Source organism: Pleurodeles waltl, chromosome 2_2 (genome assembly GCF_031143425.1).
Source record: "Pleurodeles waltl isolate 20211129_DDA chromosome 2_2, aPleWal1.hap1.20221129, whole genome shotgun sequence".
In the NCBI taxonomy this organism is placed as follows: Eukaryota; Metazoa; Chordata; class Amphibia; order Caudata; family Salamandridae; genus Pleurodeles; species Pleurodeles waltl.
This window is the reverse complement of record NC_090439.1, coordinates 935,619,890-935,646,622: the sequence shown is the minus strand read 5'-3', so window position 1 is coordinate 935,646,622 and position 26,733 is coordinate 935,619,890.

Sequence of the window (26,733 nt, the reverse complement as noted above, 5' to 3'; positions counted from 1 at the left end):
TCCAATGTTATTCCAAGTGCCCTTTGCTCCCATAATTCCAATGTCCTGCCTCTCTTTACAACATTAATTTGTTCCACAGCGTTTCTTCCTGTGAAGGATAATTCTGTCAAGAAAAGTCCAATGACTGGTAGTTTTGTTCCTCAATATCCTTCATGTGCAACTTCGGTTTCTTACAGATTCTCCATTCCCAACATGTCTTTTGTTAATGTAAGAATAAGATGAACAAGAATAAGAGAATAAGGTGAAAACGTGTCAATCTACATTACCATAAGTACCTCACAAACTCTCAACCCACACTTGGGTGAGGGGCACAGTTCCATGTCACATAATACCAACATCTCTACTTCATCACTGGATTCCAGCTCCACATCCTGTTGTTGCATGATGCTCCGTCCTCTTGCACCTTAGTGTCATACTTTTACATACCTTGAAAAAATACCACATTTTCTACATTTAAAACGCTTCCCCTTCACAGCTGGATAACCATTGGAAGTCAACATTTGCTTGATGCTCCCACATCTATAGCACACCCTCTTGTCAAGATTGGGAAAAGTTCCCAGTTTGCATTTGCCACTAATTTCGATTTGAGCTGAACTTTAAGTATAATTTATTTTGTACACCCCTTCTTTGCTTTTTATTTCCTCAACATAGCGTGATGTGTTTTCGATGTGTTTCACAACTAATATGGATTTCTTGAATGTTGACTCGTTCAGAACCAATAACTTTTCGTGATTTTTTTAAACTTGAAGTTCCGTCAATTAGTTGATCCTCGATGATCTCTTCTTGAAATGTTTAAGCTTACACATTGCTGCTAAAGTTCTAATTTCAACTACGCATTGATCTACAGTCTTCTTTTGCTCTGGAAAATAATCTAGGGCCAGATGTATGAACCATTTTTCCAGTTGCAAACGGCCCATCGGGAAACAATGCTTTGTTCTGTGTATCAAAGCAAAATTTGACTCAGTAACTTGTTTACCGATTCGCATTTTGCTTTTGCGATTTGGTATTAGGAATGGACGTGTTTAGGGCATCCCTTCCAAATACCAAATTGAACTGGCATGTAGGAACGTTTTATGACCATGAATACGGTCGCAAAACATTCACAGTTACTACTAAATTCAAGTTGATGGTAACCCATTCACAAACAGGAAGGGGTCCCCAGGGACCCTTTCACCTTTGTGAATGGAAGCGACAATATTTTTTCAGATTTCAGAGCAGGTAGTAATCCCACGGACCACTGCCTACAATGAAAAAATGAAAAGAACATTTTCATTTTTTTATTTGAAATGCATCCTGTTTTCCTTTGAGGAAAACCGGGATGCATTTAAAAAATATATATATATTGCTTTATTTAAAAGCAGTCACAGGCATGATGGTCTGCTGTCCCCAGCAGGCCACCATCCCTGTGAGTGTGGCCATTGCCAATAGGTGTCGCAAATTGCGATCAACCTCATGAATATTGATGAGTGAGGTGCTTGCATCCCCATTGTGAATCGCTAAATGTGTCTGAGACATCCTTCTACATTTCATTTTTCAAGTCTCTAACTGTGACTCGCAAAACATTGCAATTAGAAATTTGCAAAATTAAATTGACATACATCTGGCCCTCAGATCTCTCTACGAGCACACTTATTTTCCTTGGAGAATTCACTTCTAGTGCCTTTATTGCCATGACATACTCAACTTCCAGCTCTTCATCCATGTTGAAATCACTATTGCCATTGCCAGATTCATTATTATAAATTGGTGACTTTTTAAGCACCTTCCTACCCTCAACCTTCAACTTGTGTCTACTCAAAGACAGTTTCCTCTTTGCCACATAATCATCACCACCAATAGCTTCCAAATAGGGTTTGAAAGTGTGAGAGTGTGAATTTTCTAATTTGTTTATGAATGGTTTTCATATTAAAAATGTGTAATGAACTAACGTGTAAAAGAAGATACTTCTGAAATGTCTGTTTTTCTGTTCTTGGCTGAACAAAATTATATTCTAATGCTGTATTTATTTTCCATGATTCAAAGCTTTTATAATAAGTGTTTTCAAAACTTGTGTAGACGTCTCCACAGCTACCCTTAGCGTGTCATGTCTTACAAGGTCATGTATTAACCAAGCATTGCATACGTTGAAATGTCCTATTGTTTGAGAATGTTACTAATAGTCTTTCCTCAAGGATGGAAGTAGAAAGATACAGTAAAAGTTTCTTCTTGAGTACAAGATACATGAGAGACAGATGAGACAATGGAGTTAGAGTCTTGTTCACAAATGCCATTCTGCCCTGCTTGATCTCCTGAGTGAGGACAGCTCCAAGGCCTACAGGGCTGCCATACACTGTCAGCTCTGTCTTCTTATTGTCAAAGAACAGCTTGTGGATGTATTCAATCGTGCTTCTTTGAGGGTTTGGAATGCCCTTTCTTCTCTGTGGCCCCAATACCAGGGAACATCCACCTTTCTGAGGGATTGGAGAGGTTCTGCAATGGTAACTAGGTTCAGTATGAACCGACCACAATAGCTGGCCATTCCCAGGAATCTGCGTACCTCACTCACAGTCCTTGGTGCTTATGCTTGCTTGATTGCCTGGGATTTTTGTGAGTCAACCTGCATCCCATCCTGGCTGAATACATAGCAAAAAACACAATGGATTTTTGGAAGAAACAGCATTTCTCTTTATAGAGCCAGGTGTCTGAGTGTGGCTTGAAGAGGTTGATGGTGTTCCTCAGCAGTAAAATGATAAATGAGAATGTTATCACTCAGATTCATGGTTGTCCAGAAATAGTTTTCCGAATGGCATCCTGGAACACTTTGGCTGTGGGCGAGATGCCAAAATGCAATCCTTTGTATTGTTGGAGCCCGATATGTGTTGGTGATATCTCTACTTTCCTCAGCCAGGCATAACTGATGGTATCCAGCATTTAGGTCTAATTTGGCAAACCATCAGGGGCCATTCAGGTCAGTAATTATGTCAATTATGATCGGTGTTATGTCTGTCTACCTTTGATCACCTGGTTTGGGAGGCACATGTCAATACATAGGTGTATCTTCCCTGGCTGTTTTGGCTTTTCCGCAATTACCATGTAGGACACCCATTGTGTAGGTCCTGATACTTTTTCTATCACGCCTAGGCCTTATAGCTTGTACAATTCTTGTTCTACCAGTGGACAGAGGTGATAAGGGAGGTGCCGGTGTCACAGCAAGGTGGGTTTTATGAATTTGTCAATGTGTAACTTCATAGGTGAGGCTTTCAGGCATCCTAACCCAGAAAACAATTCAGGGAATTGTCATAGTAATTCATCTATTTGAAATGCTTCACACCTTTTTTCAAATTACATCAGTCACAAGTTTTTGGCCAAATGGCTGCTGAGCAGTTTATCTACTTCCATATCCATAATGTGGAAAGTGGCTTTTATTTCCTTGTCGTCAAATCTGATGCTTACCATCATTCACTCATTCAGTGGTAGAGGTGTGTGGCTCCCACATGTAAAGAAGATCCTAGTGTTGGATGGTACTATTGGAGGACCAGGTTGGAGGTAGCGATATTGTGGGACGTCCATCACATTGACGAGGCACCATTGTCTATTCGCGCTTTTACTTGTCAACAACACAGCGTGGTTGAGGTCTTCGGTGCCATTTCAGGTAATTCGTGAAGGAGATGAGGAGTAGCTCCTCTTCATCAGGTGATAAGTCTTCGGATGCACACTTCCACCCCAACCCGTGTTGATCTCTGTCTGGTTGTTCAGGGTCTTCCAGCGACAAGTGTTTCACTATCCTGGTAATTCTGCACCTTCCTCTTGCTAATCCTCTTCCACATCCTCGGCAGACAGCCACAAAATGATAAATTTTTCTACAGTTCGAGCACAGTCATGCTTGTGAGGGGCAGTCCTTGGGGGCATGTTCCACTTACCCACAGCACGGCACTTGTGTTGCTGAAGGTTTTGTCTTGGGTCTTCTTTTAGTAAACCATGTCTGTACTATATCAGCGCATTCCTTTCTTTATTGTAGGGTCTTTTTCTGGGACTTGAGTTATGGTGACCTCCATCTCGCTCGCTCTGACCATCAAGAGATTGTGTGATCATGCCATTATGAGGATGTCATTGTAGGAAAGTACCATCTTGCCTGGCATGTTACCCCCATATTTCACTATATGTATGTTGTTTTAGTTGTATGTGTCAGTGGGACCATGCCAGCCAGGGCCCCAGTGCTCATAAGTGTGCCCTGTATGTGTTACCTGTGTTATGACTAACTGTCTCACTGAGGCTCTGCTAACCAGAACCTCAGTGGTTATGCTCTCTCATTTCTTTCAAATTGTCACTAACAGGCTAGTGACCAATTTTACCAATTTACATTGGCATACTGGAACACCCTTATAATTCCCTAGTATATGATACTGAGGTACCCAGGGTATTGGGGTTCCAGGAGATCCCTATGGGCTGCAGCATTTCTTTTGCCACCCATAGGGAGCTCTGACAATTCTTACACAGGCCTGCCACTGCAGCCTGAGTGAAATAACGTCCACGTTATTTCACAGCCATTTTACACTGCACTTAAGTAACTTATAAGTCACCTATCTGTCTAACCTTTACCTGGTAAAGGTTGGGTGCTAAATTACTTAGTGTGTGGGCACCCTGGCACTAGCCAAGGTGCCCCCACCTTGTTCAGGGCCAATTCCCCGGACTTTTTGAGTGCGGGGACACCATTACACGCGTGCACTACATATAGGTCACCACTTATGTGTAGCTTCACATTGGTAACTCCGAATATGGCCATGTAACATGTCTATGATCATGGAATTGCCCCCTCTATGCCATCCTGGCATTGTTGGCACAATCCCATGATCCCACGGCTCTGTAGCACAGACCCGGGTACTGCCAAACTGCCTTTTCAGGGGTTTCGTTGCAGCTGCTGCCAACCCCTCAGACAGGTTTCTGCCCTCCTGGGGTCCAGCCAGGCTTGGCCCAGGAAGGCAGAACAAAGGACTTCCTCAGAGAGAGGGTGTTACACCCTCTCCCTTTGGAAAATGGTGTGAAGGCAGGGGAGGAGTAGCCTCCCCCAGCCTCTGGAAATGCTTTCATGGGCACACATGGTGCCCATTTCTGCATAAGCCAGTCTACACCGGTTCAGGGACCCCTCAGCCCTGCTCTGGCGTGAAACTGGACAAAGGAAAGGGGAGTGACCACTCCCCTGACCTGCACCTCCCCTGGGAGGTGCCCAGAGCTCCTCCAGTGTGCTCCAGACCTCTGCCATCTTGGAAACAGAGGTGCTGCTGGCACACTGGACTGCTCTGAGTGGCCAGGGCCAGCAGGTGACGTCAGAGACTCCTTCTGATAGGCTCCTTCAGGTGTTGCTAGCCTATCTTCTCTCCTAAGTAGCCAAACCCTCTTTTCTGGCTATTTAGGGTCTCTGCTTTGGGGAATTCCTTAGATAACGAATGCAAGAGCTCATCAGAGTTCCTCTGCATCTCTCTCTTCACCTTCTGCCAAGGAATCGACTGCTGACCGCGCTGGAAGTCTGCAAAACTGCAACAAAGTAGCGAAGACGACTACTGCAACTCTGTAACGCTGATCCTGCCGCCTTCTCGACTGCTTTCCTGGTGGTGCATGCTGTGGGGGTAGTCTGCCTTCTCTCTGCACTAGAAGCTCTGAAGAAATCTCCCGTGGGCCAACGGAATCGTCCCCCTGCAACCGCAGGCACCAAAGAACTGCATCACTGGTACCCTGGGTCTCCTCTCAGCACGACGAGCGAGGTCTCTTGAATCCAGCAACTCTATCCAAGTGACTCCAACAGTCCAGTGACTCTTCAGTCCAAGTTTGGTGGAGGTAAGTCCTTGCCTCCCCACGCCAGACTGCATTGCTGGGAACCGTGACTTTTGCAGCTACTCCAGCCTCTGTGCACTTCCGGTGGAAATCCTTCGTGCACAGCCAAGCCTGGGTCCACAGCACTCTAACCTGCATTGCACGACTTTCTAAGATGTCCTCCGGCGACGTGGGACTCCTTTGTGCGACTTCGGGTGAGCACCGTTTCACTCCTCTTTGTAGTGCCTGTTCTGGCACTTCTGCGGGTTCTGCCTGCTTCTGAGAGGGCTCTTTGTCTTTCTGGGCGCCTCCTCTGTTTCCTGACGCAATTGGCGACATCCTGGTCCCTCCTGGGCCACAGCAGCATCCAAAAACCCTAACCTCACGACTTGCAGTTAGCAAGGCTTATTGGCAGTCTTTCTTCAGGAAAATACTTCTGCACGACTCTCCATGGCGTGGGGCATTTATCCTCCAAAGGGGAAGTCTCTAGCCCTTGTCGTTCCTGCAGAATCTTCAGCTTCTACTGTCCAGTAGCAGCTTCTTTGCACCCACAGCTGGCATTTCCTGGGCATCTGCCCATCTCCGACTTGCTTGTGACTTTTGGACTTGGTCCCCTTGTTCCACAGGTACCCTCGTTTGAAAATCCATTGTTGTTGCATTGCTGATTTGTGTCTTTCCTGCAGAATTCCCCTATCACGACTTCTGTGCTCTTTGGGGAACTTTAGTGCACTTTGCACTCACTTTTCAGGGTCTTGGGGTGGGCTATTTTTCTAACCCTCACTGTTTTCTTACAGTCCCAGTGACCCTCTACAAGGTCACATAGGTTTGGGGTCCATTCGTGGTTCGCATTCCGCTTTTGGAGTATATGGTTTGTGTTGCCCCTATCCCTATGTGTCCCCATTGCATCCTATTGTAACTATACATTGTTTGCACTGTTTTCTAATACTATACTGCATATTTTTGGTAATGTGTGCATATATCTTGTGTATATTTGCTATCCTCATACTGAGGGTACTCACTGAGATACTTTTGGCATATTGTCATAAAAATAAAGTACCTTTATTTTTAGTATATCTGTGTATTGTGTTTTCTTATGATATTGTGCATATGACACTAGTGGTACTGTAGGAGCTTCACTCGTCTCCTAGTTCAGCCTAAGCTGCTCTGCTAAGCTACCATTATCTATCAGCCTAAGCTGCTAGACACCCTATACACTAATAAGGGATACCTGGGCCTGGTGCAAGGTGTAAGTACCCCTTGGTACTCACTACAAGCCAGTCCAGCCTCCTACAGTCATCCAGCTAATGTTTGGTTGCCTCAGGATGAGGCCTCTGAGTTCTTGTTGTAACAGCTATAAATGATCTGTGCACTCATTTCTTTGGGCTGGTCATCTGCCGTACATGTGCTGGCTAGCTCTTTCAGCTATGAGTAGAATTGGTCTTTTGATTGTCCTTCTCGCTGGTATACCTGGTGGACTTTGAATCGCTCAAAGCCCGGGTTCGATTGTGGGTCAAAATGGGCAGAGAACGCTTTCATGGCTGCATCATAGTCGTCTACTGCACCAGTGTTGGGAAGGTGCGTGAAAAGTTTGTATATAACATCTCCACTAAAGTATAATAGTAGAGACCTCTTGAAAGCCCCATCTCATCCCTGGGATGTGATGAAGTAGTTTTCCAGCCTCCCAATCCATACTTTCCATTGTGGGGAGGCCGTTGCAGGGTCAGCTAGCTCACTGAATGGTGGTTACGTCCCTACAATGATGTGTTGTGTGGAAGTTGTAAAGGGTCTGCTGCTATTGGTTGATTATCTGCCATGTTAGATGTGGAGTCGATATTTACCTGTCCAATCAGCAACTGGCCACGTGTACCCAGAGAGCTCTCTACCTCCTTGCTGTTGTCCGTTTCACCCCCCTAGGACATGGCATGTACTTATGTGAGGGTGCTTGGGTGTAGCAGGCCTTGGGGGTGAGCAGTTACATTTTTCATGTTCAGGGAGTGTGTAGTGTAGGAAAGTAGCCCCTTTCTAGCTTGGTTACCCCCACTTTTGCCCTGTTTGTCAGTGTGTTGGACTGTGTCTACTGGGATCTTGCTAACCAGGATCCCAGTAGTTTTGCTCTCTCCCTTAAATGTAGTTGTTGGTAACTGGTGTCACTGTATTTCACCAACAATTGGCACACTGGTGCCCCTTTATAAGTCCCTAGTATATGGTACCTAGGTACCCAGGGCATAGGGGTGCCAGGGGATCCCTATGGGCTGCACCATATATTTTGCTACCCATAGGGATCCGAAGCACAGAGTTATGCAGGACTGCGACTGCAGCCTGTGTAAAAAGGTGCATGCACCCTTTCACTGCCACTTTTTACTAAACCATCTTACTTATAGGTCACCCCTATGTCAGAGGGCAGGGTACCAATTACCTGTGTGTGAGGGCAACCCTGCACTAGCAGAGATACCCCCACAAACTCCAGACCCATTTTCCTGGACTTCGCGAGTGCAAGGATGCTATATTTAATGTGTATTGGACATAGGTCACTACCTATATCCAGCTACAAAATGGTAACTCATAACATAGGCATGTGTGGTATCAAACATGTTGGAATCATACCCCAAGGCTATTGAAAGCCTTAGAGGACCACCAGTATTGCCATTATAGCCTTCTGAGGGTTTCCAGGCAGCCCAAGCTGCTGCCACCTCCCAGACAGGTTTCTGCCCTCCTGTTGCTTGAGAAGCTCGAGCCCAGTATGGCAGAACAAAGGATTTCCTTTGGTAGAGGGTTGTTACGCCCTCTCCCTTTGGACATAGGTGTTACAGGCATGGGAGGAGTAGCCTCCCCAAGCCAGTGAAAATGCTTTGAAGGGCACATTTAGTGCCCTCCTTGCATAAACCAGTCTACACCAATTCAGGGACCCCCAGTCCTTGCTCTGGCATGAAACTGGACAAAGGAAAGGGAGTGATCACTCCCCTGTCCATCACCATACCAGGGGTGGTGCTCAGAGCTCCTCCAGAGGGTCCCTGGGTTTTGCCATCTTTGATTCAAGGTTGGCAGGGAACTCTGGGAGCATCAGAGTGCCCATTGCCAGCAGATGACGTCGGAGCCCCCTCCTGATAGGTGGTTACCCAACTAGGTGATCAATCCCACTTTTAGGGCTATTTGGGGTCTCTTTCTTGGGTGGTTCCTCTGATTCAGGTGGCAAGACTCCGGCAGAAATCCTCTGCAACCTCTACTTTGACTTTTGATCGAAGAAACTGCATCTGGACACTTCAGGTCCCTACAACTGCAACAAAAAAGCAAGATGCCTTATGCAACATTGTATCTCTGGCTCCTTCCAACAGCTGCAACATTTCCCCAGTTGTACATCCTCTGAGGACAGTCTGCCTTCAGCCTGCATCAGAAGAAAGAAGGAATCTCCCTTGGAATGAAGGAGTTTCTCCCCTGCTTCTGCAGGCACCAACTGCGATGATGACTGGCTGCGTGGATCCTGTCTCCTGCTGAGCTGCATGGATTCTGCATCATGGGTGGTGAACTGAAGTGCTCCCACCAGTCCTCTCTTCTAACTTTCCAACTTGGGTTAAGGTAAGCCCTTGCCTACCCATGCAGGACAGTACCCCCATGCACTACGTCATTTGCATCTGCCAAGCCTTGTTGGCATCCTTCCTCCAGGATCTTCATGCAGTTTGAAGCTCCAACCTCCAGCACTCCTTCCTATGATGCACAGCTCCCTGAGTGGTTCTCTGGTGGCTTGGACACCTTTTTCGTAGTGTTTTGCATGGGCCTCTTTTGGGACTTTTCTCACCCCATCCTTTGGGATTCCTGTGGGTGCTGCCCGGTCTTCTGTGGGCTCTCTGTGTTGCTAAGCCCCCACCCTCTGACTTCCCCTCCTGAGTAGAGTCCACCTGGTCCTTCCCGGTCCCCGGCAGCTTTGTGTGTGCCAAGTCTGGTTGGCAGAATCCGATGACGCAAACCCGATTGCAATCCTCCATCCGGAGTGGGACATCACCTGCATCCTCCAGGAACCTGACTTCCTCTTCTGGTGTGCATTGTTGATTATTCTTTTTCAATGGTGGTTCACCTTTTGCACCTTCATTCTGATGGGTAAGGGCTCCTGCCCTTCCTCAACTCTTCTGTGCTTCATGAACTTGGTCCCATTTTTTCTACAGGTCCTCTGTTCCTGAAATCCACTGTTGGTGTCTTTACCAGTCTCTTCTGGGTTTTGCAATATTCTTCTTCAGTTCTCTGTGTGTGCTCTGGGAAACTTGCTGTGATTTACCCCTGTTTTCCTGGTCGCTGGGGTGGGTTGTGGTACTTACCTTTGGGCTATCCTAGGACTCCCAGTTCCCCTGTGTCACCAAAATAAAGTACTTTCATTTTTGTAACACTGAGGCCCTCATTATGAAGATGGCGGCAACTATCGCCAATAGTCAGGCGGTCTGGAACGCCAAATAATGAACCACCTGAAAAACAGGCAGCCTGAAAACCACTGACCGCCAGCAGTGGAGTGCCGACAACGATGGCAGAGGCAGCCCACAGGACGACGAAAAGGCCCTACCCACCCATCAAATAATGAAGCACTAGACCGCCATCAGTTCCGGGACGGGAACCACCGCCACACAAAGCCAGGTGGAAACGAACCAAATAAAAGGAAACACTCACCGTAGGATCACACAAGACGCTGAAGCAGACATGGATAGAGAGTTGCAAATCATGCCAGCCCTGCTCCTTGGCATTTACCTCCACGACCGAGACCGCCAACGAAGACGACGACGGTGAGTACAGTAAACTACTAAACAAGGGAAGAAAGGGCACAGTTACATACCCACCCACTTCACCCACCTCGCAACTCACCCACAACCCCTCACAACAGCACAAGCCATACACCCCACAGCAAGAGGTACTTACCCAACACAAGGCAAATTAAACCTGCCTAAAGTACACACGTGCACAACAACCCCCCACAAAGAAACGATGAACCACTGATCCTGAGTGTGCCAAAACCAACACTTGTCGCACAAACTTTAATTGAGCTCCATGAGCAACAGAAGTCCAACAGAAGACCAATGGTCCAAATGGCCCCAACCTGACTCCCACAAGTGCAAAGGTACTCTACCTCAGAGGAGCAACAATGGGGCATCCAGGCACCTCAAGGATCAGGGGCAGGGGTCGGTGGGGTGGGGTCTTATGACTGGAGGGCTTGGCTTTACGTTTGGGAGGTGGAGGGTACTTGGGTCTGGTCGTAGAAGCTGGTGGAGGGGCCTTACACCGGGTACAGCAGATGTTCCTGGGCCAGCACAGGGTTTCTTGCTCACATGGGAGGTAGCACAGGAATGGGAAGGGCAGACAGGGGCGGGCTGTGATGTGGGAGAAGTGGACAGGGCAAGAGGGTGGGCATGTTTAGGGATGAGACAGGGTGGGCCAATGGGTTCGAATACGTCAACACAGGATAGGAAAAGTTTTTTAGGGGCAATCAAGGTGAATATGGAGGAAGGCGTGGGAATGGAGCTAGAGGGAGTCGTCGCAACAGGTGTAGGTGTGCCTGACGTGGGTGCAGGTGACTGTACAGTATGCTGAGGTGTGGTGGATGTGTGTTGGGTGGGTGTTTTGGAGCATTTGAGTCTCTTGGGAGGAGGGGGTTGGACACAGTGGGAAAAGACAGGCTTCCAGTGTAAATGTATGTTGTCTGTTTGTCTGCAAGTTTTGTGAGTGTGCTGCATGTTTCAACCAAAGTCGTTGTGGTGAGTGCAGGTGTGGTGGCTGGGGTGCATGAATGGATGTCTGATTTTGTGGTGACTGCAAGAATGGGGTCAGGGAATGAGGGTGCAGTGCCTGTGAGTGTGCATGTAGAGGTGACAGACAGGGAGGTGGAAGAGGTGGACACACTGGGGAAAGTGGATGTTGGGGTGTGTGCCTTTGTATGTTGGCTGTGTGTATGCCTATGGTGGGAAGGGTGATGCTTGTGTTTTGCAGTGTGCTTCTTGTGTGTTGAGGTGTTTGCATTGGTGTCAGAATGTGTGCTTCGGATGGGTGAAGGGAGTGGGGTGCAGGAAGGCGTAGAGGTGGTTGGAGGGGTGACGGAATGACCAGGGACACTGGCTGCCGTCAAAGAGGAGGCCTGACCCTGAAAAGATCTCTGTAGTCCAGACATGGCACCGTGAATGCCATCCAGGTAGGCATTGGTCTGCTGCACCTCTGATGCTAGCCCCTGGATGGCATTGACCCTCCAACCCACTGGTCCCCTTGGCGTCGCTCGACTCTGTCTCCGTGGAACCGTGGGCCGTTGCATCCCCACTCGCCAGTGCCTCAGCTCCCTCGCCAGATGATGCTGATGTACACAGACAACACAAGAGAACAAGGATGGGGAGACAAAACAGGAGAGATACTTGTAAATAGCTGAATGGAGGTACATAACTGGTTCACACATACACCCACCCTGCAAATATTCCACTATGCAGCACCTACCACTATACACATGGCCATGCCCCTGACTAGTGGCCACAACCCTGCTCTACAGCCATTCCCTACATCACTGAAGGACCTGAAGTACTGCAGACCTGACCCTTACAACCCAACTCCCCACGGGGGCCATTATGTAAAAGGACATCAGTCAGAGTCCCTGCCACTAGAAGCATACATACCACACCACACTCACACATCCATCAAGGAGCCATACAATGGTTTCTGTACTCACCCCCTTGTGTCTGCTGTGCAGCCTTCTAATGCCCATCCAGGTCCGGTTACGGCACCACCAGAATGTGGCGCATTAGGGGGGTTAGGGTGCCGCAGGTCCTCCCACCGCTTCCTGCAGTGGGTGCTCCACCAGTTGGAGCACCCCAGGGTCCGCACCTCCTTGGAAATGGCATGCCAGAGTCCCCTCTCCTGATGGGCGCTGACCTATATGGGACATACAGAAAAAGGAACAGAGTTCAGACTATGCCCATAACATACAGCTGGCTACACGTCCCCTATGGGACGGACACTCACAACAGCATAACACGACCTCATACACGCAGCATGTCATGAATCCCACGACTGTACAGTGTCAAACATGCACACATGTTTACAGCCATCTATCACCATTACACACATCCATGCCCCCCAATCCACCTATTCACCTGTACCTCTGGTCGACCGTAGAGCTTGGCGTACAGGGGCAGGACCCCGTCCACAAGCTTGTCCAGTTTCTCGCTGGTGAAGGCCGGGCCCTTTCCCCTGCCACTTGTGCCATTTCCAGGACCAGAGGCAGGACACAGCAGCACACTCAGTGGAGTACTTCCATGCACGTAATCTGGGAGTCAAGTGAAGTTTGGGTGACGAGATGGTGTACGCTCCACGGCGGTGTGCACCGTCACCACTGGCGGCGATCATGATACGCTAAACATCCCCATTGACAACCATGTTAACCAATGAATGATTGCATGGCGGTGAACACCACCTTACTCTATTACGACAAACGCTAGCGTTATGAGGTCACTTCCGCCACAACATTTCTGGATTACAGGGGGCAGACATTTTGGCCATTACTACTCAGTTATTAATTCCTAATCTGCCCCATGCAGGCCCTATTGTCCCCAACCCCTCTAGGCATGAACAAATATACATTTACTCACCACAACAGTCCTGATGTATCATTGAGGACATGTCACTCCAGTGTAACATCCTATTATGCATATGTGTCATTGACTTGTATGCCAGCAGTGCTGAATATTTAACATTGTGGGCAGATATATGTGTGTTCCTCACATATGTTTTCAAATCCTCCTAGGTACAGAACCATGTGGCGAGGGAGGGCCCCATCGGTGTACAGACCACTTGTTGATTTGGGAACCTTGGTGGAGCGTCACATTATTATCAATTACAGATTCAACCGTGCTACAATTCATGAACTTTGTGCATTACTGGATCCAGCACTGAGCCTGGCTACTCGGAATCAACATGCCATCCCTACTGAAGTGCAGGTGCTCTCTGCACTCCATTTCCTGGCCACAGGGTCATTTCAAGTGACAGTGGGCATGGGTGCAGGTTTTTCACAGCCAATGTTTAGCATTATACTGTCCAGATTCCTGAATGCATTTGTACGACACCTGCAGTCCTATGTGAGGTTTCCCCAAAGTGCTGACTCCCTGCCATCAAGTCAGACTTCTATGCCTCTGCCAACATTCCCCATGTGATGGCTGCCATCGATGGAACCACATAGCTCTCATCCCCCCAAAAGTAAGTGAATTGGTGTACAGAAACAGGAAGAACTTTCACTCCATGAATATTCAATTTGTGTCTACTGCAGACCAGTACATCTCACATGTCAATGCCATGTTTCCTGGATCAGTCCATGATTCCTTTGTGCTGAGGAAGAACAGTGTGCCACACATGATGGAACAACTACAAAGGGACAGAGGATGAATCATAGGTAAGATTTTCTGACACATTTTGGCACATCGCAGACAGCCAGTCTGTCTGCAACTGAGGTTTGTCAGTGACAGTCCTGTTTTTCCCCTTTTTTCAGGTGATTCTGGCTACCCCAACATGCGTTGGCTCCTGACACCAGTGAGGAATCCTAGGACAGATGCAGAAAGGAATTACAATGAGGCCGATGGACGTACTAGGAGGGTGATTGAGCGCACAAAAGGGCTCCTGAATGCTAGATTCTGTTGCCTCCATATCTCTGGGGGATCCCTGGCATATGAGCCTGAAAAGGTGTGTAGAATAGTGGTGGCCTGCTGCATGCTGCACAACGTGGCTGTGAGGAAATCTATTCCCCTCTTGGAGGAGGAGGGTGCTGTATATCCAGACCAGCTTCCTCTGAGAGGGCATAAGAGTGATGGTGATGATGAGGAGGGGGAAGATGTACACTCCAGGAACCAACTAATCCAACTGCACTTCCAGTAACCAGGTGGTACTATTTAATGCTTTGCTGTCAGTGCAGCATACTGTCAGTATGCCTTATCCTCTATGGGGGTGTTGGGTCTATAGACATTGTCACTGTGACCAGGTTTGCATGGAACATGTGACATTATGGACAACTTGTTTGACAATTCTGTTGGCTCAACCACATGTTATGCATGGGGTGCCATTCCTGCTATTAAGATATGAATACATTAATTTACAGACAATTGCATGCACACTTATATTTGATTCAACATAATGACAGGGGACATTTACAGTGGTGAACAGATGTTTTATTTGGTGTCAGGGATGCCATGGTGCTCTTTACAGTGATGTGAGTGGTCTACTGGTGGATATCCATATTGGCTACATGGTCTCAGGTATTGTTGGCAGTGGTAATATGTCCAGCTGTTATTTACAGTTTTTGGGGTTGTTATTGCACGGTGTGGACAGTGCTTCAGTGGCACACTTGGAGGACAGTTCTTGTCAGAGTCACTTCTTAGAGGGGGCCTTGGTTTTGGCAGGTGTTCCAGTGCCATAGCTGGGCTTGAGGGACCGTTTGGGTGCCTGGTGTTGGCCTGTATGGGTTGAGGTGCAGGTCTCCTGTGTGTCCTGAGATGGTGGCACAAGTCCAGTTGTTACTGCTGCTGTTGTTGGCCGGTCTATATCTTGGCCTGTTGTAGGGGCTTCCTGGTTTGTGGGGGTCTCATGCTGGGTTGGGACAAGGTGCAGCAGTGCACCTGCTATGGTGGCCATGGTGGCATTGTGCAGTTTCCACTGCTCTATGGTCTCTTGGTGTTGGCTCTCTGCAGCCTTTGACTCTGCTCCAGGGTGGCAACAATCTGGGCCAATCTGTCCTGTGTATGGTGGTATGTTCCCAGGACCTCTGAAATCATGTCCTGGGCTGCAGCATCCATCCTGTGGCCTCGCCCCTCGGCCACTGATGCCCTCCCACTGCGCTAGCCCCCTGTGCCTGTGTCCCCTGCACAGGTCTGGCAGTACCACTTGTATTGGGGCCATCATCTTCCTCCCTGTTGGTAGGTGGTGACTATGGCCTCTGTCCTTGTGTTCCACCAGTCTGTGGCCTGGATACACAGGTGTGGGGCAGGTTGCACTGGCCTGATGTTGATGGCTGAGTGGTAGGGGTGTCAGTGGTGTCCTGGGTGGGGCTGCTGGACGGTGACAGTCCAGCACTGTGTGAGGGACCAGGGTATTCCTCACTGTCCAGGGTGCCCTCTCCAGTGTCCTGGGTGATACCTCTTTCTTCATGTGGGGCACTGCCACTCCTTGTCCTGTCCGTCAGGGTGGCATGGGTGGGGGTGCTTGTTGGGGGGAATGGACATGTCTGCTGCAGTTGCATAATCAGATGGGGGGCTCAGAGCTGGGCTGTTTTTGTGCTGGTTTTCCACTTTTGGGCCATGCAGGGTACCTTTGTGAGGTTGCCATTGCATTTTGCTTAGGATGTGGAGGTGCATTGTGGGTAGTGTAGTACGTGTGTGATTCCTTGCAGGGGTGGGTGGCTGTGCACAGGGGGAGGGATGTGGGCCTGTTGGTGGATTTGTGGGCATGCAGGGTGACTGGATGTAGTGATTGTGGCCTGTGTGGGGTAGTGTTCCTGGTGGATGATGGAGGGCTGGGGTGGTGCATGCATTACAGGTGTGGTGGATAAGGGGTAATTGTAGATGACTTACCCGTGTCTAGTCCTCCAGTGAGTCCAGTGAGGCCCTCAGAGAGCAGGATGGCCATTACCTTTTCTTCCCAGTCAGTGTAGTCCGGTGGTGTTGGTGGAGGTCCTCCCCCGGTCTTCTGCACTGCAATGTTGTGCAGGGATGCCATGGACCTCACCTTCCCACACAAGTCGTTCCATCTCTTGCGGATGTCATCCCTCGTGCGTGGATGGTGTCCGACTGCATTCACCTTGCTGACAATGGTCTGCCATAACTCCATCTTCCTGGAGATGGGTGTTTGCTGGGCCTGTGCCCCGAACAATTGTGGCTCAACCTTCAGTATCTCATCCACCAAGGTCCTTAGATCCCTTTCTGTGAAGTGTGGGTGTTTGGGGGTGCCATGGTGTGTGTTGTAAGTGGAGTGTTGTGTTGTGTGGATCTAGGTGAAGTTGCTGTTGTGTGGTTGGGTGTGTGATTCGTCTGTTGTGGTGTTCAGTGTATGCTTATGGAGTTCTCAATCTCAGTTGTCCTAATGGTGTTGCAAAGGATTGTGGGGTGTGTATGTGAGTGTTTTATAGTGTTGTGGATGTGTGTCAGGTGTGTGGGTTTCAAACTTGCCAATGTGTGTATTTCTAACTGTTGGGTCCCATTGCTGGCCGTGGCGGTCTGTACCACAAATGATCGTTTGACCTCCACTGACCGCTGCGGTGATTTGTGCATCATCATTTGGACGGCAGGGAGTTTGTGTGCTTGGCGGTGGCAGGGTGGGATGTCCTGCATTTCCACCGACAAGGTCCTGGCAGTGACTGGTGGCTGGGAAATTTTTGACGGATTCAGCTTTTTGCATCTTTATATGGCGGGTTTCTGTTCACCGCCAATGACGGGATTCTGTTCAGCATCAACACGGCGGGGAACGGGGTTTACCGCCATGTTCATAATGACCGCCTGAGTGTTTTCTTTCATGTGTAAGTACTAAGGCCCATATTTATAATCTGTTTGCTCCAGATTTGGTTACACTTTATTTGATGCATATCCAGCGCAAACTTAACTCCATATTTATATTTTGCCCCTAGACCCTTCTAGCGTAAGAGATATGGAGTTTGCATCATTTTAAGGATGCGTGAAACCGCCTTCTGTCAGTTAGATGTAAAGTAGGCATTCCCATCGAAAAAATGACTCAAACACCTTAGTGCCATATTTATCCAGCAGAGCAAAAATGATGCACGGGTGGGAGGCGGGCCCGAAAAATGAGGCTAAGCCCGATTTGCATCAAATTTTAACGCCTGGGTCAGGGCAGGCATTAAAATGAGGCAAACACACCACTACGTAAGGAAAACAGACACAAGCAACATCATAGCTCAACAGGACAACATGGAGGTGCTACTGATGCAGCATGCTAGATGACGCAGAGCTCAGGACCAACAGCAGCAGCCACCACCACCCCAAAGTGGCCCCCAAGGCAATGCAGAAGGCAGGAGAGAGTCTCCAGGACCAGGACAACCCTCCGTGGCCTCAGGGAACAGGACTCAACTTGGAAGCCATACAGCAGCTGCTGCACCAAATTCAGCCACAAATAACAGCCTGCCTGCAAACATCACACAAATACCACTGGTGACCAAGCTGCTAGCTGTCCTGCATATGTTGGTAAGTGGCTCCTTCCAAACAACAGGTGCCCTGGTCCCTGGGGTATCACAGCCCTCATTCTCCGCCTTCGTTCCCAAGGTCCTAGGTGCAATCATCTCCCTCACACCCCACCACATCAGCTTCCCCAACACCCATCAGAAGCAGGAGATCAAACAGGGGTTTTATCAAATACATGGCTTCCCTCATGTGCTTGGTGCAATTGACTGTACCCATGTCTAGATCGTACCACCTGCAGCAACAGAGCATCTATTCCAGAACAGAAAGCACACCCACTCCATAGATATGCAGGCTATAGTTGACCACCAGCGATTGTTTACCAACATCTTAGCCAAGTATCCTGGAAGTGTACAGGATTCCTTCATCTTCCGCCACAGCACAATCAATCAGCACCTCCAGGATAGACAATATGGGAATGGCCTTCTTGTCGGTAAGCCCATAAACCTAGCAATATACACACAGCACAGCAACCCTCTTGGGCACACAATACATACACCACTACATTGACATGTGGGCAGCAACACACTGAGGTGTGACACAAGTATTTATGTTGTACACCCTGACACGATGGAATACACACCTATGGACAAATGACGGGTGTCACAAATGTTAGCTGATGCTCTAGTGCTACAAGGGACCAATGTCAAAGTACATAGTGAAAATGACTTGGCCTGCACTGGAAGTACAACTTGGAAGCCAAACCATTTACAATTAGGCCACATAGTCAATCCAACACCCTCCCAAGCACTATGTACCGTGGAAGGGGTGTGCAATGTGTGTTGCAGCAAGTCTAACACCATGAGACACATAGCATGAGGATACTAAAACATGTTGGCCACTACACAATGCCTGGTACATATATACTGACCAGCAGTTTGGAAACAAAATCATAGATCCCAGGTCAATGAGCCAAACACAAGTTGTCAAGTCAAACAATCCACTGCAGAAAAAAACCTCATGGAAGCCCAGGATCTCACACAATACCACAAACACATATGAGTCAAAGACAACACAAGATATCAACTGCCATGCTGCATGACATTCCTGTTGCAAGTACTGACAAAATACTCACAACTATTTTCTTTTTCAGCTGATCAGGGTTAGGGGGTCCAACCATGGATCATGACCCCATGCCCCTGAACCCACCGTCTGCCGCTAGAAGAAGTTTGAGGCCCTCCACCACCTGCAGGCACCCGCCTGCACCTCATCCGTGGTGCCTAGTGGTAGGCATATCTAGTTGTGCTCTGCATTTTTGTATTTTCGTGTATTTCGTTACTTGTAAATAGTTTTTTGTTTTCTGCACTGTTTTTAAATGCTGCTGTGCCCTTTTTGAATTCACTTTGTTTTGCCCTTGTTGTTTGCACCGCCTGTTCTCCAGACGGCTCTTGCCGGTCTGATTCCTGCTGCTGCATCCCCTGCGGCCCGCCTCCCCTCACGCCCCCATTGGTCCTTCCCTCCTGCCTCCCAGCTGCTCCTCCCTCCAACCTCCCCTTTTTAATGGTGGGCGCTGTGCGGGCGTACCGCCGGCACACCAGAGGCAAGCCCGTCTGCACCTGGACCGCGCCTAGCGCCGGTCCCCCTGGCTCTCGCTGCTCCGACCCCCTGAGGCAGCACTACTCCTCCACTAAACTCCACACCCTCAACTCATGACAGCATCCTTCCTGTGCCCAGGCCAACCCCAAGCACACACATGGACCATTCAAATGCCACTCATACAAACTCCAACACGCACCACAACAACACCAACCCCCGCAATGACCTCCTTAACACCCGCTGCATCCACAAGCACGCCATCGAGCTCTGGGACCTGATCACAACATACTCCCCTGACATCGCCTTCCTCATGGAAACATGAATGAACCCCTCATCATAACCCAACATAGCCATAGCCAACCCAGAAGGCTACAAGATCTCCTGTAGAGACCTCATAAACAAGCCAGGAGGAGGTATCACCATCCTACACAATAACACCATCAAAATCTACACCAACACCAACGATACCATAGACAGTGCAGAACACCTACACTTTTTATTACACATCAACACCAACACCACCCTTAGAGGAACCCTCATTTACAGACCATCAGGACCCCGCCCCCCCCCATTTTGCGACTCCATTGCAGATACTGTCAGCTCCCACACCCTCACCTCCAAAGACTACATACTCCTTGGTGACGTCAACTTTCACCTGGAAAGCACCCACGACCGCAACTCCACAGCCCTACTGGACAACCTCACAAACCTCGGCCTAAAGCAACTGGTCACCTCACCCACTCACTCAGCAGAACACACACTTGACGCAATTTTCACCTCCAGCAGCCACGTCACCTTTACCCACACCACCATACTCCACTGGACTGACCACCACTGTGTCCATTTCTCCTTCATGAAACTCCCCACCCACCACCAACAACACACCGCACCCTACCGAAAGTGGAACAAGATCTCCAAAGAACACCTGATCGCCAAGCTCACACAAGCTCCACCCCCCATCACCAACGACCCCAACACTGCCACCCACAACCTCACACAACGGTTAACAACCTGCGCAGACTCCCTTGCCCCATGGAAAAGAAACAACAACACCCACACCATCAAGACCGCCCCCTAGTTCACCACAGAACTCCAAGCCTCAAAACGTGAATGCTGCAAAATTGAGAAAGAATGGCGCAAAGAACCCTCAATGAGCAATTTCTCCACCCTCAAAACAGCCATACGCAAACACCACCAACTCATCCGGACCACCAAACGGTCCTTCTACAAAGAACCCATAGACAATAACTCACACAACAGCAAGGAACTCTTTGCCATCGTCAAAGAGTTCACCAAACCCAAATCCAGCACCATCAACCCCCCCTCACATCCAAAACCTTTGCAACTCCCTCTCCAACTACTTTCACCTCAAAATAGTTGACATACACAACAGTTTCACAGCATCAGTACCCACCATCACCACCACCGACACGACCAACAACACAATGCCCCCCCCACACCAACAAACTACACACCTGGACCCCAACCAACGACGAAGAAACAGAAAAAAATATGAACCCCATCCACTCAGGCTCCCCCATAGACCCCTACCCCCTCCACATTTACAACAAGGCCATCCAAATCTTCGCTCCCCAGCTCCGTGCCGTAATCAACAGCTCCTTCGACACCGCAAACTTCCCAGACATCTGGAAGCACGCCAAAGTCAACGCGCTCATCGGAAAACCCAAACCAAACCCGGAAGACCTCACAAACTACCGTCCCATCTCCCTTCTCCCCTTCACCACCAAGGTCGCTGAGAAGATAGTGAACGCCCAACTATCTCACTTCTTAGAGGAAAACAACAAACTCAACGCCTCCCAGTCTGGATTCCACAAGAACCACAACACTGAAACTGCCCTCATAGCCTGCACAGACGTCTTCAGAACCAGAGTGGACAAGGGCGAGACCATCGCTCTCCTCCTCCTGGACTTCTCTGCAACACTTTATGCCACCAAATCCTCCGCGCACGCCTTTTTTATGCAGAGTGTTAGAGTGGCTCACCTACGTCCTCGCCAAAAGAACCCAAAGAGTTCACCTCCCTCCCTTCCGGTCTCCAGCTACCAAGATCATCTGCGGGGTCCCCCAAGCATCCTCCCTCAGCCCCACTCTCTTCAACATATACATGGCCCCCCTCGCCAACATCTTCCGCCCCCACGGAATCTCCATTATCTCTTATGCAGACGACACCCAGCTCATCATCTCCCTCACCAGGAACCCTTCCTCCGCCAAGACAAACCTGCACGCCGGACTCCTCGACATCGCCAAATGGATGACAGCAAGCCACCTCAAACTTAACTCCTACAAAACAGAAATCATCATCTTCGGCCCCAACAAGACAGCATGGGATGACTCCTAGTGGCCCACTGCCCTCGGACCACCCCCAACACCCACCACCCACGCACGCAAGCTTGGCATCGTCTTAGACTCATCTCTTCATGGCCCAGCAAATCAACACCATATCGTCCTCCTGCTTCAACACCCTTCGCATGCTATGGAAGACTTTCAAATAGATTCCCTTAGAAACAAGAAAAACAGTCATCCATGCCCTCATCAGCAGCAGACTGGACTACGGCAAAGCCCTCTACGCTGGTACCACAGCCAAGCTTCAAAAAAAACTCCAGCGAATCCAAAACGCCGCTGCACATCTCATCCTCAACCTCCCTCGCCACAAACACATCTCCGCTCACCTCAGATCCCTACACTGGCTGCCCATCAGCAAAAGGATCATCTTCAAAGTCCTTAGCCACGCTCACAAATCCCTCCACGACACTGGACCAGCCTACCTTAACGAACGAGTAAACTTCCACACGCCTACTCGACTCCTCCGCTCCGCTGACCTCGCCCTCGCCACAGTCCCCCGCATCCAATGCACCACCTGTGGTGGACGATTTTTCTCCCACCTCGCTGCGAAGAACTGGAACTCCCTCCCCACCAACCTACGCAAGACCCAGGACCTCCTAACTTTCAGAAAGCACCTCAAGACATGGCTTTTTGAGCAGTAAACAGCAACCCTCCCCCTTCAGCACCTTGAGACCTTAACGGGTGAGTAGTGCGCTTAATAAATGTTTTGATTGATTGATTGATTGATTGAAGCACAGCAACAGAGTGTGCCTATAATGAGGTATATTAGAGGACACACACCATTTTCGAAACGACCTTTGGGATCCTGAATTCCAGATTCAAGTGCCTGGACATCACAGGAGGCAGCCTCCTATATGCCCCATACATTGTTTGCAAAATCATACTTACATGTGCTATCCTGCACAACATTTGTGTGTGGAAGAACATCCCCCTATATGAGCCGAGCAAGAACTGCCTGACGAGGAGGAGGAGGACGAGGATGGGGCCAGGGAAAATGAGGGAGAACATCAAAACACAGCTGCAGGAATGCCCCGCAGACAGCAGATTGTTGATTTTTTTTTTTAACCAATAGTCACTCTACACACCTTGTTAGGATATGTAATTAAACACCTTACTTGATCACACAATCCTGCTCTGGATTTCTTTTTCCATCACATGTTCTTTAGGACTGTGAGTTTTTCCTCAGGGAGCATGTTACAAACACAAATCTGACTACTTCTGATGCAACATCACATGTGGTGTGTATGATTGTACAGCAAACATCACACACATATATAAAATACTCATCTTTTGAATTTCACATATGAAGGACAAAATCAATGGACCACAGCACATGACACACATCCACGGTGCCATCCTGGACTACTGTAGCACAAGACACACAACTATGACATCTCAAATCACAAGGTAAATAAGCGTACCATATAAGGCAGTACATGTGAAATATCAGTGGAAACAGGAGTGTATGAACAGACCCTTGACATTAGTAAGTGTGTCATTTGCAATCTCTGCACAGCGCTTGTGTGACAAGAGGGGCATCATTTCTGAAAATGGATAGCATGAGTGTCCCAGGTATGACAAGCAATGTTCACAACACATGTCCTGCACAGTCCAACCCTGGAAATAAGTCCTGCCACTGCCATGTGTTAAGTCTCTGCCCTCCCATTTCTAGGGGGTGCGTCAAATGGACTGTCTGTACCCTGGGAATCATCATTAACACTCACCCAGAGTCCCTTCCTGACTTCTTTTTGCTTCCCTGTTCCATATGGCATGCTATAGAAGAACTTCATTAGCCTGCATGGACTTCAGGTCCCATAATGCACTGTCTGGTAGTCGGTTAGACCTGTAATCTTCTATCCATTGCTTCCTATGGGAAAAGTCCGGTTATCCCTTTATGCTGGATTCTCTCCTCCGGTACTTGTGAGAAACTGAAGATGCACACACCTGTGACCTCTCTCTTGTGTAGCTCCTCATCGTACATTGGAGTACAATTCATTTGTGTTCCAGACCGCTTGTTGGATTGAGTTATAGTCCTGGTTACGCCTGAACCTGCTCTCTGTTTGCCCAGTCCTGTTCCTGTTTTTTCCAGTCAGAGTGTGCTCTCTGTTTCTCAGCTGTGTTCATGTTTGTTTCTGTCAGAGTCTGCTTTCTGTTACCCAGACCTGTTCCAGCCTTTGCGTCAGCCTGAGCCTGTTCCCTGTGCCTGGCTTTGCCGCCTAGTTGGTTCCCTCAACTTTCTGTTTCCTCTTGGGTTATCGTGTCTGGTAAGTGTCCTATCAGTCCTCACCTGTCTAGAAGTGTTTTCCTTTGTATTTGGTCAGGCACCTGGTTTCCAGGAGGCAAATCCAGCCCCCATCCTTTGTCTAGTGTTGCATGTAGTCATTAGTGTCTAACAGTGACAGTGTGCTATGGCTGTATTCCAGGAATTGTTACTGTATCTCCAGCGGACAAACAAGGGCTAGTCTTGTGTATGTAAGTACAATCCTTGTTTGTGCCCTAAGGGTCCAGACACAGATTCACTTCTGAGGCCTCCTTTCTATGGGACTTGCGTGGTGACTAGCTGTAAGATTAATCTGCACAGAGACACTGACGTTCTGGGAAGTTCTGAGCCCTACCCTGTGTACAATTTTTGTGATAAGCCCTGCATGTTTGTCCATTACTGACCCATTCCATATTTGTTCACACTAAGGTTGCGCTGCCTCACTTTTCTGTTTAGTCTGCCTTATCATAGCTGGCCTTTCCCCTTGTATGCCTTTAGCAGCTCTTCTGCTTTGGGACACTACTTCCTTGCAAAATACTCTGTGAACTCAAGGGTTGCCCCTAACAGACTCCTGACTAGACCTGCACAAATCCTTTACACGATGGAGCCCAATCCTGACACAGGGTACACATGCCTACACACTTGAACTGGACACTTTTGTGGAATGCACATATGAAAATATTTGAACACATGCAGCCAGGGCAGCAGGTCCACCACAGCAACATGAGTAACATAGGTAATTCTTATGAGTCAAACTGATGTGTACATAACATTTTATGGGTAGAATTAAGGCACAGTGTCTCAAACACTGCATGTAACAAACATGTACACATGGCTGACATATGGGTAGTTCACACACAAGTCACCATGAAGTCGTAGCCAACAATCAATGACATATGAGGGTAACATATCCGACCTAGAACTCATCAGCCATCTTCAATCATCCCTGAGTTTTGTTTGTTGTGTGAAATGTAATGTCCTCAAAGTCAAACAACTACACACATCAAATGAGTCAACAAATATTACAAACATATATCATGACTGTTGTACATCACTGATTGCCATCTGATGTAGATACCCATTTGTAACACATTCATACATGAACTTTACATCCAATGTATTGCATGCCGTTCCTTCAGAAGCACACATATTGTTGTTACAGATCATTCACACACTAAACACACAGTTCCATGCTCTACCACATGTGGCCAACAACTATACCACACACTGCAAGCCATACCATCTTATCTCCATCTTGATAACAGGATGCATGCATGTTAAATAATTGAATTTCACGCAAACACAGTTTGAGCCAAATATTTTGATGCAAATGCGTAAAAAAATCATGCAAACGCTAACTAAACATACATGGGCCCTTAGCATTAATTCCACCAGCACACCACAATTTTCCCAAGACAGTGATGCATCAGTTTTCTGCACAAAATTGTGCATCCCTTTTATTGTAATGCACATGTAGAACTGTAAGGGTAACTGCCCCCCAGCATCTAGCCCCATAAGTTGTACTCCATTTACGTGACACTTATGTGGTATGTAATAGGTGAGCATGCAGGTCAAGGCCAGACGTGTGCTGTCATCAATGTGAGTGTTTTGGGAATTGTGCTGGCAGATCAGGTGTTAATGGTTGACAACTGGACACATGAATGTAGATGTGAATGACCTATGGATACCTCATTCCTAAGTAGCAGCCCACCTCACATGTGTACCACTCACTAAATCCATGTACAAGTGGACATGGCTTCGTGATTGTCCTCGACAGTTGTAATGATGTATTGCATGCCCATCCCCCCCTGAGGCACAGGGGTTGAGGAAGAACATATATGTAGGTAGATGTGATGGTTACAGTGTAGATGACAGTTATCTCATTCAAGCATGCATGTGTCCCAAACAACACTGACCCCTTAAGATTAGCAACTGCATAACATCCTGCCAATTAAATCTACAAATCACTGGTCTTGGGTGCCTGGAGGTTGACTCAGATGATAAACATGAGTCAGCCTGGCCCATGTGAAGTAGTTGCTGCCTTTGCATTGTGACACATTGCACTACATCAATGCACAGACCACTTTATTTGGTCCACCTCTTGTTGTGCTTTGCTGTGCTGTAAAAATACTTGATGGGCAGGCAGCATTGCCATTTCATTCATCAACGCCATTTCACTCATCAGTGCCATTTCATTCATCAATGTGTATATCATCTGGACTGTGGTTTGGACTGAATGTGGAAATTGAGGTAGAGTGTTAGATTATCATCTGTAACTGCATCACACAATGATAACACTGATGGTTGCCTATCTAATTTTTACAGCTGCCAACATGGATGTAGCCGAGATCAGGGCTTTCCAGAAGCGGGCAGTGAGATACAGACACATATTAGATGTTGAGACTGGGTACCGAAGGATGGTAAGATGCTATCAGAGAGATAGAGCTACAGGAGAATGGTGTGCTTTCAGCCAAGGGGGAACGGCATTGGCCACAATGGTTGGAGCCACCACCACAACTGCAGCTAGCACCACAATGCCTACCATCACATCAGCCCCACCTGCTGCACCGTCAACCTCAGCACCACCAACGACACCTGCTGCACCTTCAA